Below are 20138 nucleotides of genomic sequence, written 5' to 3'. Positions count from 1 at the left end.
CCTGCTTTCATTTTTGCTACCTGCCACTTTAGGGATTCCTAATTATATGTTACAAAACTTGTTTGATATTTTACAAGGAGATTCTGATTTATTAAGCAAAAGGCAGTTAACAGCTGCAGCTGAATGAGAGTTACAATTAATTGAACAATGCATTCAAAAAGGACAGCTTGTTCAAATAGATCTAAAAAAGCCTGTTTATTTTATTATTTTCTTTACCTTGCAATCTCCCACAGGCCTATTTTAGTAAGACGGTGTTTTAAAATGGATTTTTTTTACCAAACAATTGACAAAAATGTTTAAATACATACTTGCAAAAGATTATTTCTTTAATAGTCAAAGGTCACCAAAGATATTATCAATTAAGAGGTCATGATCCCTAATTGCATAGTGTGTGATCTCACAAAGGAAGAGGTTCAAAGTCTATATATTTTCAATACCTCTTGGCAAATAGCATTAAGTGACTTTAAAGGACAAATGAATAATCATTTGCTATGTCAAAACTTTTACAATTTTTAAAAATGAACGCAATGGATTTTGCCTAAAATAGTTCCAGCTTCCCCGCTAGCTATTACTGTCTTTACCAATGATAATATTAATGGGAAGGCTGCATATGTCACCCCAGTGGAAAACAAGTTAGAAAATGCCTTATACCTCAGCCCAGCGTACTGAATTAGTAGCTGTAATTCAAGTATTGCAAAGTTTTCCACAATCTCTTGATATTGTTTCTGATTTTGAATATGTTTACCAGACAGTTACTCACATTGAGATGGCTTCTTTGTTTAAAAGAAATGAATTGTCCTGAATGTTTTTACATTCACAAACATTAGTCAAAAGCTGAATTGCTCCCCTTTTTATCATGCATATAAAGAGCTCAAACCAATCTTCCAGGTCCTTTATCATTACAAAATCAGCAAGCAGATACTCTTGTGGGGGTAATTCAAAATCCCACAACACTTCACAAATTGACATCAATAGCAAAGGGCTGTGAAAAAAATTTCCATCTTTTTTAAACAGTAAGCTCAGGACATTGTCAGGACTTGTCCAACCTGTGGAACTTTGAATGCACTCCCATTTGCATCATGGGTTAATCCTCAAGGTCAAAAAGCAAATGAATTATAGCAAATGGATGTTACTCATATTAATAACCTGGGAGCTAGGCACTATCTACATGTGTCGGTGGACACCCACTCAGGCATGATCATGGCTACCTTACATTCGGGGGAAAAAACTAAACATGTAATAGATCACTGTACTGCTGCATTTTCGGTCTTGGGGGTACCTCGCCACACAGAAACTGATAATGGCCCTGCTTACACTAGCAACCAATTTTCTAAATTTTGTAAAGTATGGGATATCAAACACAGCACAGGTATCCCTTATAACCCTCAAGGGCAAGCGATTGTTGAGAGAGCACATCGCCACCTCAAAACCTATTTGCAAAAAACAAAAGAGGGTGAGGTATACCAAGAGTGCCTAGAACCACAGGCATTACTCTTTCATTTAAAATTTTTTTTGTTTTTGGACAACAAATGATACAGTGCTGCACAGTGGCATTTTTCCATTCCTGCATCAGTTGAAGCCATGGTGGCTCCAATATTGGCCAGGGTTAGAGGCGCCGTGTGCGTCTACCCAACTGGCGCCGAAAAACCAATATGGGTGCCGGAGCGATGTGTCAGGCCTGTCCATGACCTTGAGTCAAAAGAAAGTCCCCAAGAAGTTGGGAAATGTTAAAATCGGCCTCCAGGATTTTGCACCCTGAGAAAATTTCGTTTTATGTTTTGCAGGAGGCGTATGGACCATGTGAGGAAAACACAGCTCCGTCGTTGGATCCTTGAGTTCTAGTGCTTCTCCTCCCTCTGGTACCAGAACCCCCTTAGACAACAGAATGTTTAACTTAATTCTGGGAAGTTATGAAGCATTAAATGACACCAATCCAAATTTTACTAAAGAATGTTGGTTATGCCTGCAGTCTAGTCCTCCATATTATGAGGGGATCGCTGTCAATGGCACCTTTAATGTTAGTAAGTCCTCAGATTCTTGTGATTGGCATAGTGACCTAGGACTTACCCTCCCTGAAGTGCCGGGTAAGGGCACTTGCATTGGCACACCACTGGCAGATTTCCAGGGGCTTTGTAGTAGAAATGCATCCAATGAGTTCAATTCCTCAGGAAACACCTACCTAATTCCTTCGCCAGGACTTAAATGGGCATGTAGCACGGATCTAACACCCTGTGTCAGTACTAGTGTTTTCAACAACTCACAGTTTTGCATCCTAGTACAGGTTTTGCCGAGAGTTATCAGGCTGCCGATGATTTTGAGGAAGCCATGGAAATGAAGCACCGACACAAAAGAGCAGTGGTCTCTGTAACCTTGGCAATACTGTTAGCTGCTGGAGTGATGGCCAGAGTGGGCACAGGCACTGCAGCCATAGTTCAGGGGAATCAACAGATGGCTCTTTTAGAGTCTGCTGTCAATGAGGACTTAACGTCTATAAAGCAAGCCATGGAGGCTCTGGAAAAATCTTTAACATCCCTATCAGAAGTTGTGCTTCAAAATAGAAGGGGCCTTGATTTGTTGTTTTTAAAGGAGGGAGGGCTGTGCACAGCCTTAAAGGAAGAATGCTGTTTTTATGCAGATCACACAGGGGTAGTCAGAGATTCCATGAGGAAATTGGGAGAGAGATTAGAAGCCAGGGAGAAAAGATTGAGAGAACACCAAGGCTGGTTTGAAAATTTGTTTGCCCAGTCGCCATGGCTGACCACCTTAATTTCTACTATAGCAGGGCCTTTGCTGGTACTTTTGCTGGTAATAACTTTTGGGCCATGCATTTTATCCAGAGTAATAGAATTTATGAAGCAGCAGATACATAGAGTTGATAGGGAGATCGCTCACATTCATTTCATGCATTTGAAAGAGGAGCTCGTTTGAGCTCCCCGTGATTGTATAAAATAAGTTCTCCTTTTAAGCCTTGTTTCTAGGAATCCAGTAACACAGCCCTGCCTTGGCTCACTAATACCGCAATTACTGCATTGAGGGGACAGTGATTCCTGCCGTCTTCCTCCAGATGACAGTGCTTGACAACAATTTCCCTCCTTCTGCTTGATGACTGTTTATATGCTGATCTCCCCTTTTTTGCTTCTTAGGACTTAGTGGAAACCCCAGGGAGGCGGGAGCAGGGAGGGCAGGTCGCACCCGTTCTTCTCTCCTTTCATGTCACTGCATGCGTTTCTGTTAATAAGATTCTGCACCACCTGCAACATGGGACGCCCACAGAACCTCATGAAGGCCTAGTAAAGGCTGTTTGACCACCCAATGACGGGCAACTTCCCCGCTTGCCACATCTACCTAAGCCAGGAGCAGGTACCTCCAATGACGGGTCCTGTGGCAGGGGCTAGGGGTCGACCTAAGACAGGGAGTCCTTCCCAAACTACTCAAAAGAAAAAGGGGTGAGATGTTGACTCCTGGCCAGAGGGACATCTGTGCCTGGGAATAAAGTAATTCCCCTATTTCCCCTATCAGTGAGAAGTTGCAGGCATTTATGAGGTTAATATTGGGCAAGCTCTTTTACAAGCTCTTTTACAAGCTCTGTTGAGCAAGCAGCTAACAGGTGTTCCAGTTGATTTACAATTATCTACCCTCCGGCCCGAGGGACTAGAACTTCCTGGATCATTGCATGCAGAAGTTTCTGAAAACAATGCCCACTGTAAGGGGGGTAAAGAAGAAGCAGGTGTGACCTGGGGGAGATGACCCGCTAGAGATAGTACTTCAAGGTTCCCGCTGGGACCTTCCCGTAAGCGCAAACTCCCTCCTATAAGGGAAGCTCTGACGATACAAATAGGGAGGTAAAAAAACATAAAATGATTACTACTACTAAGATGGGGAACTACTAAGAAAGAAATAATAAAGAGAGCTCACTCCTAAGAAGCAGGGGGCCTGAGTCATGAACCATGCTTGTCTCCTGAGTGCTGATTTCTTAAATCAACATCGACGCCCCTCTTCTGACTCGGCTTCAAGAGCCGGACGCGGCAAACCCAGACTTAGTTCTATTTGGAAGGATCCACAAATCCGATTTTAGAAATCAAGTGAATTGGCGCCACCTGGAACTTGCCTGCTCTTCTTTGTGTGATAAAGAGCATCTAAACAATGATCTCACATAGTGCTATTTTAAAGTAATCAGAAAGGTGTTTCAGCAAAGCAGACGAAACAACAGCAGCGCAAGATATGCTGCAGTGAAGTCAGGGCAACCGACATTTTGCTAAATCTCAATTACTGCTATTTAAACCTCCTCTTTAGGGTTAGGGTTAGGGTGAGAGTTAGGGCTAGGGCTAGGGCTAGGGTTAGGGTTAGGGTGAGAGTTAGGGCTAGGGCTAGGGCTAGGGTTAGGGTTAGGGTTACGGTTAGGGCTAGGGTTAGGGTTAGGCTCATTAAGGGAAACAACATGAGGCAGACACATCATTTGAATTCCTGATCTTATTTGAGTGAAAACCTCTATCTCATTATAAAAGGCACGAAGATGTACACGGAATGAGGAGGAATTCAGTTCTGAATGTTAAGAGCAAAAGATGTCCTTAAGCCTCTTGCCGTGACTGGTATGAATAACAGCAGCATGGGCAATGAGTCACTTCATGGCAGTCGAAAGAACCCAGAAAATCAGTTTGGAAAATGAGTGAAATAGATCCAATAGTAGCTTCACTACGTTTAATACGGGATAGTTGCCCTGTATTCCAGCACGACTTTGACACTATGGAAATTTAACCCTAGAGTCTCCTGTGTGAAGGAAGTGAAATGGAAAGAGGACCTCACTCCCTGCTCTTATTTTGTGAGAAAGTGTATCTTGAAGAAACCCAGACTTAGTTATATTTGGAAGGATCCACAAATCCGATTTTAAAAATCAAGTCAATGGGCGCCACCTGGAACTTCCCTGCTCTTCTTTGTGTGATAAAGAGCATCTAAACAATGATCTCACATAGTGCTATTTGAAAGTTACCAGAAAGGTGTTTCAGCAAAGCAGACGAAACAACAGCAGTGCAAGATAGGCTGCAGTGAAGTCAGGGCAAACGACATTTTTCTAAATCTCACTTACTTCTATTTGAACCTGTGCTTTAGGGTTAGGGTTAGGGTAAGAGTTAGGGCTAGGGGTAGGGTTAGGGTTAGGGTTAGGGTTAGGTCTAGGGTTAGGGTTAGGATCATTAAGGGAAAGAATGAGAAAGACACATCATTCGACTTCCTGCTCTTCTTTGAGTGAAAACCTCTATTACAATTGAAAAGGCACGTAGATGTACATGGAATGAGGAGGACATTCAGTTCTGAATGTTAAGAGCAAAGGAAGTCCTTAAGCCTTCTTGCCGTGACTGGTATGAATAACAACAGCATGGGCAATGAGTCACTTCATGGCAGTTGAAAGAACCCAGAAAATCAGTTTTGGAAAATCAGTGAAATAGATCCAATAGCAGCTTCATTTCGTTTCATGCGGGATAGATGCCTGCATTCCAGCACTCCTTTGACAATATGGAAATTTAACCCCAAAGTCCTCTATGTGAAAGGAATCTAATGGAAAGAAGACCTCATTCCCAGCCCTTATTTTGTGAGAAAGTGTATGTTGGAGAAACCTAGACTTACTTCTATGTGAAAGGATCCACAAAACGGATTTTAGAAATCAAGTCAATTAGCGCCACCTGGAGCTTCCCTGCTATTCTTTGAGTGATAAAGGGCATCTAAACCTCATTCTCACATAGTGCTATTTGAAAGTTGCCAGAAAGTTGTTTCGGCAAGGCAGGCGAAGTAGCAGCAGTACAAGACACGTTGCAGTGAAGTGAGGGCAAACAACATCTTCCTAAATCTCACTTACCATTGTTTGAATGTGTGCTTTAGGGTTAGGGTTAGGGTTAGCGGTAGGGGTAGGGCTCTGGTTTGGGGTAGGTTAAGAGTTAGGGTTAGGATCTTTAAGGCAAAGAATGTGAGACAGACACAATATTCGACTTCATGCTCTTACTTGAGTGAAAACCTCTATTTCATTTTAAAAGGCACGTATATGTACACGGAATGAGGAGGACATTCAGTTCTGAATGTTAAGAGCAAAAGATGTCCTTTAGCACTCTTGCCATGACTGTTATGAATAACAGCATCATGGGCAATGAGTCACTTCATGGCAGTTGAAAGAACCCAGAAAGTCAGTTTTGAAAAATCAGTGAAATAGATCCAATAGCAGCTTCATTTCGTTTGATGCGGGATAGCTGCCTGCATTCCAGCACTCCTTTGACAATATGGAAATTTAACCCCAAAGTCCTCTATGTGAAAGCAGTCAAATGGAAAGAAAACCTCATTCCCTGCTCTTATTTTGTGAGAAAGTGTATCTTGGAGAAACCTAGACTTAGTTCTATGTGGAAGGATCCACAAATCCGATTTTAGAAAAAATCAAGTCAATTAGCGCCACCTGGAGCTTCCCTGGTATTCTTTGAGTGATAAAGGGCATCTAAACCTCATTCTCACATAGTGCTCACTGAAAGTTGCCAGAGAGTTGTTTCGGCAAGGCAGGCGAAGTAGCAGCAGTACAAGACACGTTGCAGTGAAGTGAGGGCAAACAACGTCTTCCTAAATCTCACTTACCATTGTTTGAATGTGTGCTTTAGGGTTAGGGTTAGGGTTAGGGTTAGGGCTAGGGTTAGGGTTAGGGTTAGGGTTAGGGTTAGGGTTAGGATCATTAAGGGAAAGAATGAGACAGACACATCATTCGACTTCCTGCTCTTCTTTGAGTGAAAACCTCTATTTCACTTTAAAAGGCTCGTAGATGTACATGGAATGAGGAGGACATTCAGTTTAGAAAGTTAAGAGCAAAGAAGTGCTTTAGCCTTCTTGCTGTGACTGGTATCAATAACAGCAGCATGGGTAACGAGTCACTTCATGGCAGTTGAAAGAACCCAGAAAATCAGTTTTGGAAAATCAGTGAAATAGATCCAATAGTAGCTTCACTTCGTTTAATACGGGATAGCTGCCCTGTATTCCAGCACGCCTTTGACACTATGGAAATTTAACCCCAGAGTCTCCTGTGTGAAGGAAGTGAAATGGAAAAAGGACCTCATTCCCTGCCCTTATTTTGTGAAAAGTGTATCTTGGAGAAACCCAGACTTAGTTCTATTTGGAAGGATCCACAAATCCGATTTTAAAAATCAAGTCATTTGGCGCCACCTGGAACTTCCCTGCTCTTCTTTGTGTGATAAAGAGCATCTAAACAATGATCTCACATAGTGCTATTTGAAAGTTACCAGAAAGGTGTTTCAGCAAAGCAGATGAAACAGCAGAAGCGCAAGATATGCTGCAGTGAAGTCAGGGCAAAAGACATTTTGCTATATCTCAATTTCTGCTCTTTAAACCTGTGCTTTAGGGTTAAGGTTAGGGTGAGAGTTAGGGCTAGGGCTAGGATTAGGGTTAGGGTTAGGGTTAGGGCTAGTGTTAGGGTTAGGATCACTAAGGGAAAGAATATGAGACAGACACATCATTCGACTTCCTGCTCTTATGTGAGTGAAAACCTCTATTTCATTTTAAAAAGCATGTAGATGTGCACGGAATGTGGAGGACATTCAGTTATGAATGTTAAGAGCAAAGGAAGTCCTTTAGCATTCTTGCCATGACTGGTATGAATAACAGCAGCATGGGAAATGAGTCACTTCATGGCAGTTGAAAGAACCCTGAAAGTCAGTTTTGGAAAATCAGTGAAATAGATCCAATAGCAGCTTCACTTCATTTGATGCGGGATAACTGCCTGCATTCCAGCACTCCTTTGACAATATGGAAATTTAACCCCAAAGTCCTCTATGTGAAAGGAATCTAATGGAAAGAAGACCTCATTCCCAGCCCTTCTTTTGTGAGAAAGTGTATGTTGGAGAAACCTAGACTTTGTTCTATGTGGAAGGATCCACAAATCCGATTTTTAAAATCAAGTCATTTGGCGCCACCTGGAACTTCCCTGCTATTCTTTGAGTGATAAAGGGCATCTAAACCTCATTCTCACATAGTGCTATTTGAAAGTTGCCAGAAAGTTGTTTCGGCAAGGCAGGCGAAGTAGCAGCAGTACAAGACACATTGCAGTGAAGTGAGGGCAAACAACATCTTCCTAAATCTCACTTACTGCTGTTTGAAAGTGGGTATTAGGGTTAGGGTTAGGGTTAGGGTTAGGGTTAGGGTTAGGATCTTTAAGGGAAAGAACATGAGACAGACACATGATTCGACTTCATGCTCTTACTTGAGTGAAAACCTCTATTTCATTTAAAAAGGCACGTATATGTACACGGAATGAGGAGGACATTCAGTTTAGAAAGTTAAGAGCAAAGGAAGTCCTTTAGCCTTCTTGCTGTGACTGGTATCAATAACAGCAGCATGGGTAACGAGTCACTTCATGGCAGTTGAAAGAACCCAGAAAGTCAGTTTTGGAAAATCAGTGAAATAGATCCAATAGCAGCTTCATTTCGTTTCATGCGGGATAGATGCCTGCATTCCAGCACTCCTTTGACACTATGGAAATTTAACCCAGAGTCTCCTGTGTGAAGGAAGTGAAATGGAAAGAGGACCATATTCCCTGTCCTTATTTTGTGAGAAAGTGTATCTTGGAGAAACCCAGACTTAGTTCTATTTGGAAGGATCCACAAATCCGATTTTAAAAATCAAGTCAATTGGCGCCACCTGGAATTTGCCTGCTCTTCTTTGTGTGATAAAGAGCATGTAAACAATGATCTCAAATAGTGCTATTTTAAAGTTACCAGAAGATGTTTCAGCAAAGCAGACAAAAGAGCAGCAGCGCAAGATATGCTGCAGTGAAGTCAGGGCAAACGACATTTTGCTAAATCTCAATTACTGCTATTTAAACCTGTGCTTTAGGGTTAGGGTTAGGGTGAGAGTTAGGGCTAGGCCTAGGGTTAGGGTTAGGGTTAGGGTTAGGGCTAGGGTTAGGGTTAGGATCATTAAGGGAAAGAACATGAGACAGACACATCATTCGACTTCATGCTCTTACTTGAGTGAAAACCTCTATTTCATTTTAAAAGGCACGTATATGTACACGGAATGAGGAGGACATTCAGTTCTGAATGTTAAGAGCAAAAGATGTCCTTTAGCACTCTTGCCATGACTGTTAGGAATAAGAGTATCATGTGCAATGAGTCACTTCATAGCAGTTGAAAGAACTCAGAAAGTCAGTTCTGGAAAATGAGTGAAATAGATCCAATAGCAGCTTCATTTCCTTTGCTGCTAGATAGCTGCCTGCATTCCAGCAATCCTTTTCAACATGGAAGTTTAACCGCAAAGTCCTCTGTGTGAAAGAAGTCAAATGGAAAGAAGACCTCATTCCCCGCCCTTATTTTGTGAGAAAGTGTATCTTGGAGAAACCTAAACTTAGTTCTATTTGGAAGGATCCACAAATCCGATTTTAGAAATCAAGTCAGTTAGTGCCACCTGGGGCTTCCCTGCTATTCTTTGAGTGATAAAGGGCATCTAAACCTCATTCTCACATAGTGCTATTTCAAAGTTGCCAGAAATTTGTTTCGGCAAGGCAGGCGAAACAGCAGCAGTGCAAGATATGCTGCAGTGAAGTCAGGGCAAACAACATCTTCCTAAATCTCACTTACTGCTGTTTGAAAGTGTGCATTAGGGTTAGGGTTAGGGTTAGGGTTAGGGTTAGGGTTAGGATCTTTAAGGGAAAGAATGTGAGACAGACACAACATTCGACTTTCTACTCTTATTTGAGTGAAAACCTCTATTTCATTTTAAAAGGCACGTAGTTGTACATGTAATGAGGAGGACATTCAGTTCTGAATGTTAAGAGCAAAGGAAGTCCTTAAGCCTTCTTGCCGTGACTGGTATGAATAACAGCAGCATGGGCAATGAGTCACTTCATGGCAGTTGAAAGAACCCAGAAAGTCAGTTTTGGAAAATCAGTGAAATAGATCCAATAGCAGCTTCATTTCGTTTGATGCGGGATAACTGCCTGCATTCCAGCACTCCTCTGACAATATGGAAATTTAACCCCAAAGTCCTCTATGTGAAAGAAGTCAAATGGAAAGAAGACCTCATTCCCTGCCCTTATTTTGTGAGAAAGTGTATCTTGGAGAAACCTAGACTTAGTTCTATGTGGAAGGATCCACAAAACCGATTTTAGAAATCATGTCAATTAGTGCGACCTCGGGCTTCCCTGCTATTCTTTGAGTGATAAAGGGCATCTAAACCTCATTCTCACATAGTGCTATTTGAAAGTTGCCAGAAAGTTGTTTCGGCAAGGCAGGCGAAGTAGCAGCAGTAGAAGACACATTGCAGTGAAGTGAGGGCAAACAACATCTTCCTAAATCTCACTTACCATTGTTTGAATGTGTGCTTTAGGGTAAGGGTTAGGGTTAGGGATAGGGTTAGGGTTAGGGTTAGGGTAAAGGTCAAGGTAAGGGCTAGGGTTTGGGTTAGGGTTAGGGTTAGGATCTTTAAGGGAAAGAATGTGAGACAGACACGGAATTCGACTTCCTGCTCTTATTTGACTGAAAACCTCTATTTCACTTTAAAAGGAACGTAGATGTACACGGAATGAGGAGGACATTCAGTTCTGAATGTTAAGAGCAAAGAAGTGCTTTAGCCTTCTTGCTGTGACTGGTATCAATAACAGCAGCATGGGTAACGCGTCACTTCATGGCAGTTGAAAGAACCCAGAAAATCAGTTTTGGAAAATCAGTGAAATAGATCCAATAGTAGCTTCACTTCGTTTAATACGGGATAGCTGCCCTGTATTCCAGTACGCCTTTGACACTATGGAAATTTATCCCAGAGTCTACTGTGTGAAGGAAGTGAAATGGAAAAAGGACCACATTCCCTGCCTTTATTTTGTGAGAAAGTGTATCTTGGAGAAACCCAGACTTAGTTCTATTTGGAAGAATCCACAAATCCGATTTTAAAAATCAAGTCATTTGGGGCAACCTGGAACTTCCCTGCTCTTCTTTGTGTGATAAAGAGCATCTAAACAATGATCTCACATAGTGCTATTTGAAAGTTACCAGAAAGGTGTTTCAGCAAAGCAGACGAAACAACAGCAGTGCAAGATATGCTGCAGTGAAGTCAGGGCAAACGACATTTTTCTAAATCTCACTTACTGCTATTTGAACCTGTGCTTTAGGGTTAGGGTTAGGGTGAGAGATAGGGCTAGGGCTAGGGTTAGGGTTAGGGTTAGGGTTAAGGTTAGGGTTAGGATCTTTAAGGGAAAGAATGTGAGACAGACACATCATTCGACTTCCTGCTCTTATGTGAGTGAAAACCTCTATTTCACTTTAAAAGGCTCGTAGATGTACATGGAATGAGGAGGACATTCAGTTTAGAAAGTTAAGAGCAAAGGAAGTGCTTTAGCCTTCTTGCTGTGACTGGTATCAATAACAGCAGCATGGGTAACGAGTCACTTCATGGCAGTTGAAAGAACCCAGAAAATCAGTTTTGGAAAATCAGTGAAATAGATCCAATAGTAGCTTCACGTCGTTTATTACGGGATAGCTGCCCTGTATTCCAGCACGCCTTTGACACTATGGAAATTTAACCCCAGAGTCTCCTGTGTGAAGGAAGTGAAATGGAAAAAGGACCTCATTCCCTGCCCTTATTTTGTGAGAAAGTGTATCTTGGAGAAACCCAGACTTAGTTCTATTTGGAAGGATCCACAAATCCGATTTTTAATATCAAGTCATTTGGCGCCACCTGGAACTTCCCTGCTCTTCTTTGTGTGATAAAGAGCATCTAAACAATGATCTCACATAGTGCTATTTGAAAGTTACCAGAAATGTGTTTCAGCAAAGCAGAGGAAACAACAGCAGTGCAAGATATGCTGCAGTGAAGTCAGGGCAAACGACATTTTTCTAAATCTCACTTACTGCTATTTGAACCTGTGCTTTAGGGTTACGGTTAGGGTGAGAGTTAGGGCTAGGGCTAGGATTAGGGTTAGGGTTAGGGTTAGGGCTAGGGTTAGGGTTAGGATCATTAAGGGAAAGAATGAGAAAGACACATCATTCGACTTCCTGCTCTTCTTTGAGTGAAAACCTCTATCTCACTTTAAAAGGCACGTAGTTGTACATGTAATGAGGAGGACATTCAGTTCTGAATGTTAAGAGCAAAGGAAGTCCTTAAGCCTTCTTGCCGTGACTGGTATGAATAACAGCAGCATGGGCAAAGAGTCACTTCATGGCAGTTGAAAGAACCCAGAAAATCAGTTTCGGAAAATCAGTGAAATAGATCCAATAGCAGCTTCATTTCGTTTCATGCGGGATAGATGCCTGCATTCCAGCACTCCTTTGACAATATGGAAATTTAACCCCAAAGTCCTCTATGTGAAAGCAGTCAAATGGAAAGAAAACCTCATTCCCTGCTCTTATTTTGTGAGAAAGTGTATGTTGGAGAAACCTAGACTTTGTTCTATGTGGAAGGGTCCACAAATCGGATTTTAGAAATCAAGTCAATTAGCGCCACCTGGAGCTTCCCTGGTATTCTTTGAGTGATAAAGGGCATCTAAACCTCATTCTCACATAGTGCTCACTGAAAGTTGCCAGAAAGTTGTTTCGGCAAGGCAGGCGAAGTAGCAGCAGTACAAGACACGTTGCAGTGAAGTGAGGGCAAACAACATCTTCCTAAATCTCACTTACCATTGTTTGAATGTGTGCTTTAGGGTTAGGGTTAGGTTTAGGGTTAGGGCTAGGGCTAGGGCTAGGGTTAGGGTTAGGGTTAGGGTTAGGGTTAGGGTTAGGGTTAGGATCTTTAAGGGAAAGAATGTGAGACAGACACATCATTCGACTTCCTGCTCTTATGTGAGTGAAAACCTCTATTTCACTTTAAAAGGCTCATAGATGTACATGGAATGAGGAGGACATTCAGTTTAGAAAGTTAAGAGCAAAGGAAGTGCTTTAGCCTTCTTGCCGTGACTGGTATCAATAACAGCAGCATGGGCAATGAGTCACCTCATGGCAGTTGAAAGAACCCAGAAAATCAGTTTCGGAAAATCAGTGAAATAGATCCAATAGTAGCTTCATTTCATTTCTTGCGGGATAGATGTCTGCATTCCAGCACTCCTTTGACAATATGGAAATTTAACCCCAGAGTCTCCTGTGTGAAGGAAGTGAAATGGAAAAAGGACCTCATTCCCTGCCCTTATTTTGTGAGAAAGTGTATCTTGGAGAAACCCAGACTTAGTTCTATTTGGAAGGATCCACAAATCCGATTTTTAAAATCAAGTCATTTGGCGCCACCTGGAACTTCCCTGCTCTTCTTTGTGTGATAAAGAGCATCTAAACAATGGTCTCACATAGTGCTATTTGAAAGTTACCAGAAATGTGTTTCAGCAAAGCAGAGGAAACAACAGCAGTGCAAGATATGCTGCAGTGAAGTCAGGGCAAACGACATTTTTCTAAATCTCACTTACTGCTATTTGAACCTGTGCTTTAGGGTTAGGGTGAGAGTTAGGGCTAGGGCTAGGGTTAGGGTTAGGGTTAGGGTTAGGGCTAGGGTTAGGGTTAGGATCATTAAGGGAAAGAATGAGAAAGACACATCATTCGACTTCCTGCTCTTCTTTGAGTGAAAACCTCTATCTCACTTTAAAAGGCACGTAGTTGTACATGTAATGAGGAGGACATTCAGTTCTGAATGTTAAGAGCAAAGGAAGTCCTTAAGCCTTCTTGCCGTGACTGGTATGAATAACAACAGCATGGGCAATGAGTCACTTCATGGCAGTTGAAAGAACCCAGAAAATCAGTTTCGGAAAATCAGTGAAATAGATCCAATAGCAGCTTCATTTCGTTTCATGCGGGATAGATGCCTGCATTCCAGCACTCCTTTGACAATATGGAAATTTAACCCCAAAGTCCTCTATGTGAAAGCAGTCAAATGGAAAGAAAACCTCATTCCCTGCTCTTATTTTGTGAGAAAGTGTATGTTGGAGAAACCTAGACTTTGTTCTATGTGGAAGGGTCCACAAATCGGATTTTAGAAATCAAGTCAATTAGCGCCACCTGGAGCTTCCCTGGTATTCTTTGAGTGATAAAGGGCATCTAAACCTCATTCTCACATAGTGCTCACTGAAAGTTGCCAGAGAGTTGTTTCGGCAAGGCAGGCGAAGTAGCAGCAGTACAAGACACGTTGCAGTGAAGTGAGGGCAAACAACATCTTCCTAAATCTCACTTACCATTGTTTGAATGTGTGCTTTAGGGTTAGGGTTAGGGTTAGGGTTAGGGCTAGGGCTAGGGCTAGGGTTAGGGTTAGGGTTAGGGTTAGGGTTAGGGTTAGGGTTAGGATCTTTAAGGGAAAGAATGTGAGACAGACACATCATTCGACTTCCTGCTCTTATGTGAGTGAAAACCTCTATTTCACTTTAAAAGGCTCGTAGATGTACATGGAATGAGGAGGACATTCAGTTTAGAAAGTTAAGAGCAAAGGAAGTGCTTTAGCCTTCTTGCTGTGACTGGTATCAATAACAGCAGCATGGGTAACGAGTCACTTCATGGCAGTTGAAAGAACCCAGAAAATCAGTTTTGGAAAATCAGTGAAATAGATCTAATAGTAGCTTCACGTCGTTTAATACGGGATAGCTGCCCTGTATTCCAGCACGCCTTTGACACTATGGAAATTTAACCCCAGAGTCTCCTGTGTGAAGGAAGTGAAATGGAAAAAGGACCTCATTCCCTGCCCTTATTTTGTGAGAAAGTGTATCTTGGAGAAACCCAGACTTAGTTCTATTTGGAAGGATCCACAAATCCGATTTTAAAAATCAAGTCATTTGGCGCCACCTGGAACTTCCCTGCTCTTCTTTGTGTGATAAAGAGCATCTAAACAATGGTCTCACATAGTGCTATTTGAAAGTTACCAGAAATGTGTTTCAGCAAAGCAGAGGAAACAACAGCAGTGCAAGATATGCTGCAGTGAAGTCAGGGCAAACGACATTTTTCTAAATCTCACTTACTGCTATTTGAACCTGTGCTTTAGGGTTAGGGTGAGAGTTAGGGCTAGGGCTAGGGTTAGGGTTAGGGTTAGGGTTAGGATCATTAAGGGAAAGAATGAGAAAGACACATCATTCGACTTCCTGCTCTTCTTTGAGTGAAAACCTCTATCTCACTTTAAAAGGCACGTAGTTGTACATGTAATGAGGAGGACATTCAGTTCTGAATGTTAAGAGCAAAGGAAGTCCTTAAGCCTTCTTGCCGTGACTGGTATGAATAACAACAGCATGGGCAATGAGTCACTTCATGGCAGTTGAAAGAACCCAGAAAATCAGTTTCGGAAAATCAGTGAAATAGATCCAATAGCAGCTTCATTTCATTTCATGCGGGATAGATGTCTGCATTCCAGCACTCCTTTGACAATATGGAAATTTAACCCCAAAGTCCTCTATGTGAAAGCAATCAAATGGAAGAAGACCTCATTCCCAGCCCTTATTTTGTGAGAAAGTGTATGTTGGAGAATCCTAAACTTAGTTCTATGGGGAAGGATCCACAAAACCGATTTTAGAAAAAATCAAGTCAATTAGCGCCACCTGGAGCTTCCCTGCTATTCTTTGAGTGATAAAGGGCATCTAAACCTCATTCTCACATAGTGCTATGTGAAAGTTGCCAGAAAGTTGTTTCGGCAAGGCAGGCGAAGTAGCAGCAGTACAAGACACATTGCAGTGAAGTGAGGGCAAACAACATCTTCCTAAATCTCACTTACCATTGTTTGAATGTGTGCTTTACGGTTAGGGTTAGGGTTAGGGTTAGGGCTAGGGCTAGGGCTAGGGTTAGGGTTAGGGTTAGGGTTAGGGCTAGGGTTAGGGTTAGGATCATTAAGGGAAAGAACATGAGACAGACACATGATTCGACTTCATGCTCTTACTTGAGTGAAAACCTCTATTTCATTTAAAAAGGCACGTATATGTACACGGAATGAGGAGGACATTCAGTTCTGAATGTTAAGAGCAAAAGATGTCCTTTAGCACTCTTGCCATGACTGTTATGAATAACAGCATCATGGGGAATGAGTCACTTCATGGCAGTTGAAAGAACCCAGAAAGTCAGTTTTGGAAAATCAGTGAAATAGATCCAATAGCAGCTTCATTTCGTTTCATGCGGGATAGATGCCTGCATTCCAGCACTCCTTTGACAATATGGAAATTTAACCCCAAAGTCCTCTATGTGAAAGCAGTCAAATGGAAAGAAAACCTCATTCCCTGCTCTTATTTTGTGAGAAAGTGTATGTTGGAGAAACCTAGACTTTGTTCTATGTGGAAGGGTCCACAATTCGGATTTTGGAAATCAAGTCAATTAGCGCCACCTGGAGCTTCCCTGGTATTCTTTGAGTGATAAAGGGCATCTAAACCTCATTCTCACATAGTGCTCACTGAAAGTTGCCAGAGAGTTGTTTCGGCAAGGCAGGCGAAGTAGCAGCAGTACAAGACACGTTGCAGTGAAGTGAGGGCAAACAACGTCTTCCTAAATCTCACTTACCATTGTTTGAATGTGTGCTTTAGGGTGAGGGTTAGGGTTAGGGTTAGGGCTAGGGCTAGGGCTAGGGTTAGGGTTAGGGTTAGGGTTAGGGTTAGGGTTAGGATCTTTAAGGGAAAGAATGTGAGACAGACACATCATTCGACTTCCTGCTCTTATGTGAGTGAAAACCTCTATTTCACTTTAAAAGGCTCGTAGATGTACATGGAATGAGGAGGACATTCAGTTTAGAAAGTTAAGAGCAAAGGAAGTGCTTTAGCCTTCTTGCTGTGACTGGTATCAATAACAGCAGCATGGGTAACGAGTCACTTCATGGCAGTTGAAAGAATCCAGAAAATCAGTTTTGGAAAATCAGTGAAATAGATCCAATAGTAGCTTCACTTCGTTTAATACGGGATTGTTGCCCTGTATTCCAGCACGCCTTTGACACTATGGAAATTTAACCCCAGAGTCTCCTGTGTGAAGGAAGTGAAATGGAAAAAGGACCTCATTCCCTGCCCTTATTTTGTGAGAAAGTGTATCTTGGAGAAACCCAGACTTAGTTCTATTTGGAAGGATCCACAAATCCGATTTTAAAAATCAAGTCATTTGGCGCCACCTGGAACTTCCCTGCTCTTCTTTGTGTGATAAAGAGCATCTAAACAATGGTCTCACATAGTGCTATTTGAAAGTTACCAGAAATGTGTTTCAGCAAAGCAGAGGAAACAACAGCAGTGCAAGATATGCTGCAGTGAAGTCAGGGCAAACGACATTTTTCTAAATCTCACTTACTGCTATTTGAACCTGTGCTTTAGGGTTAGGGTGAGAGTTAGGGCTAGGGCTAGGGATAGGGTTAGGGTTAGGGTTAGGGCTAGGGTTAGGGTTAGGATCATTAAGGGAAAGAATGAGAAAGACACATCATTCGACTTCCTGCTCTCTTTGAGTGAAAACCTCTATCTCACTTTAAAAGGCACGTAGTTGTACATGTAATGAGGAGGACATTCAGTTCTGAATGTTAAGAGCAAAGGAAGTCCTTAAGCCTTCTTGCCGTGACTGGTATGAATAACAACAGCATGGGCAATGAGTCACTTCATGGCAGTTGAAAGAACCCAGAAAATCAGTTTCGGAAAATCAGTGAAATAGATCCAATAGCAGCTTCATTTCATTTCATGCGGGATAGATGCCTGCATTCCAGCACTCCTTTGACAATATGGAAATTTAACCCCAAAGTCCTCTATGTGAAAGCAGTCAAATGGAAGAAGACCTCATTCCCAGCCCTTATTTTGTGAGAAAGTGTATGTTGGAGAATCCTAAACTTAGTTCTATGGGGAAGGATCCACAAAACCGATTTTAGAAAAAATCAAGTCAATTAGCGCCACCTGGAGCTTCCCTGCTATTCTTTGAGTGATAAAGGGCATCTAAACCTCATTCTCACATAGTGCTATGTGAAAGTTGCCAGAAAGTTGTTTCGGCAAGGCAGGCGAAGTAGCAGCAGTACAAGACACATTGCAGTGAAGTGAGGGCAAACAACATCTTCCTAAATCTCACTTACCATTGTTTGAATGTGTGCTTTACGGTTAGGGTTAGGGTTAGGGTTAGGGCTAGGGCTAGGGCTAGGGCTAGGGTTAGGGTTAGGGTTAGGATCATTAAGGGAAAGAACATGAGACAGACACATGATTCGACTTCATGCTCTTACTTGAGTGAAAACCTCTATTTCATTTAAAAAGGCACGTATATGTACACGGAATGAGGAGGACATTCAGTTCTGAATGTTAAGAGCAAAAGATGTCCTTTAGCACTCTTGCCATGACTGTTATGAATAACAGCATCATGGGGAATGAGTCACTTCATGGCAGTTGAAAGAACCCAGAAAGTCAGTTTTGGAAAATCAGTGAAATAGATCCAATAGCAGCTTCATTTCGTTTCATGCGGGATAGATGCCTGCATTCCAGCACTCCTTTGACAATATGGAAATTTAACCCCAAAGTCCTCTATGTGAAAGCAGTCAAATGGAAGAAAACCTCATTCCCTGCTCTTATTTTGTGAGAAAGTGTATGTTGGAGAAACCTAGACTTTGTTCTATGTGGAAGGGTCCACAAATCGGATTTTAGAAATCAAGTCAATTAGCGCCACCTGGAGCTTCCCTGGTATTCTTTGAGTGATAAAGGGCATCTAAACCTCATTCTAACATAGTGCTCACTGAAAGTTGCCAGAGAGTTTTTTCGGCAAGGCAGGCGAAGTAGCAGCAGTACAAGACACGTTGCAGTGAAGTGAGGGCAAACAACATCTTCCTAAATCTCACTTACCATTGTTTGAATGTGTGCTTCAGGGTTAGGGTTAGGGTTAGGGTTAGGGCTAGGGCTAGGGCTAGGGTTAGGGTTAGGGTTAGGGTTAGGGTTAGGGTTAGGGTTCGGATCTTTAAGGGAAAGAATGTGAGACAGACACATCATTCGACTTCCTGCTCTTATGTGAGTGAAAACCTCTATTTCACTTTAAAAGGCTCGTAGATGTACATGGAATGAGGAGGACATTCAGTTTAGAAAGTTAAGAGCAAAGGAAGTGCTTTAGCCTTCTTGCTGTGACTGGTATCAATAACAGCAGCATGGGTAACGAGTCACTTCATGGCAGTTGAAAGAACCCAGAAAAGCAGTTTTGGAAAATCAGTGAAATAGATCCAATAGTAGCTTCACTTCGTTTAATACGGGATTGTTGCCCTGTATTCCAGCACGCCTTTGACACTATGGAAATTTAACCCCAGAGTCTCCTGTGTGAAGGACGTGAAATGGAAAAAGGACCTCATTCCCTGCCCTTATTTTGTGAGAAAGTGTATCTTGGAGAAACCCAGACTTAGTTCTATTTGGAAGGATCCACAAATCCGATTTTAAAAATCAAGTCATTTGGCGCCACCTGGAACTTCCCTGCTCTTCTTTGTGTGATAAAGAGCATCTAAACAATGGTCTCACATAGTGCTATTTGAAAGTTACCAGAAATGTGTTTCAGCAAAGCAGAGGAAACAACAGCAGTGCAAGATATGCTGCAGTGAAGTCAGGGCAAACGACATTTTTCTAAATCTCACTTACTGCTATTTGAACCTGTGCTTTAGGGTTAGGGTGAGAGTTAGGGCTAGGGCTAGGGTTAGGGTTAGGATCATTAAGGGAAAGAATGAGAAAGACACATCATTCGACTTCCTGCTCTTCTTTGAGTGAAAACCTCTATCTCACTTTAAAAGGCACGTAGTTGTACATGTAATGAGGAGGACATTCAGTTCTGAATGTTAAGAGCAAAGGAAGTCCTTAAGCCTTCTTGCCGTGACTGGTATGAATAACAACAGCATGGGCAATGAGTCACTTCATGGCAGTTGAAAGAACCCAGAAAATCAGTTTCGGAAAATCAGTGAAATAGATCCAATAGCAGCTTCATTTCATTTCATGCGGGATAGATGTCTGCATTCCAGCACTCCTTTGACAATATGGAAATTTAACCCCAAAGTCCTCTATGTGAAAGCAATCAAATGGAAGAAGACCTCATTCCCAGCCCTTCTTTTGTGAGAAAGTGTATGTTGGAGAATCCTAAACTTAGTTCTATGGGGAAGGATCCACAAAACCGATTTTAGAAAAAATCAAGTCAATTAGCGCCACCTGGAGCTTCCCTGCTATTCTTTGAGTGATAAAGGGCATCTTAACCTCATTCTCACAT

Source organism: Tamandua tetradactyla, chromosome 14 (assembly GCF_023851605.1).
Source record: "Tamandua tetradactyla isolate mTamTet1 chromosome 14, mTamTet1.pri, whole genome shotgun sequence".
Taxonomy (NCBI): domain Eukaryota; kingdom Metazoa; phylum Chordata; class Mammalia; order Pilosa; family Myrmecophagidae; genus Tamandua; species Tamandua tetradactyla.
Note: the sequence above shows the minus strand (reverse complement) of the source record.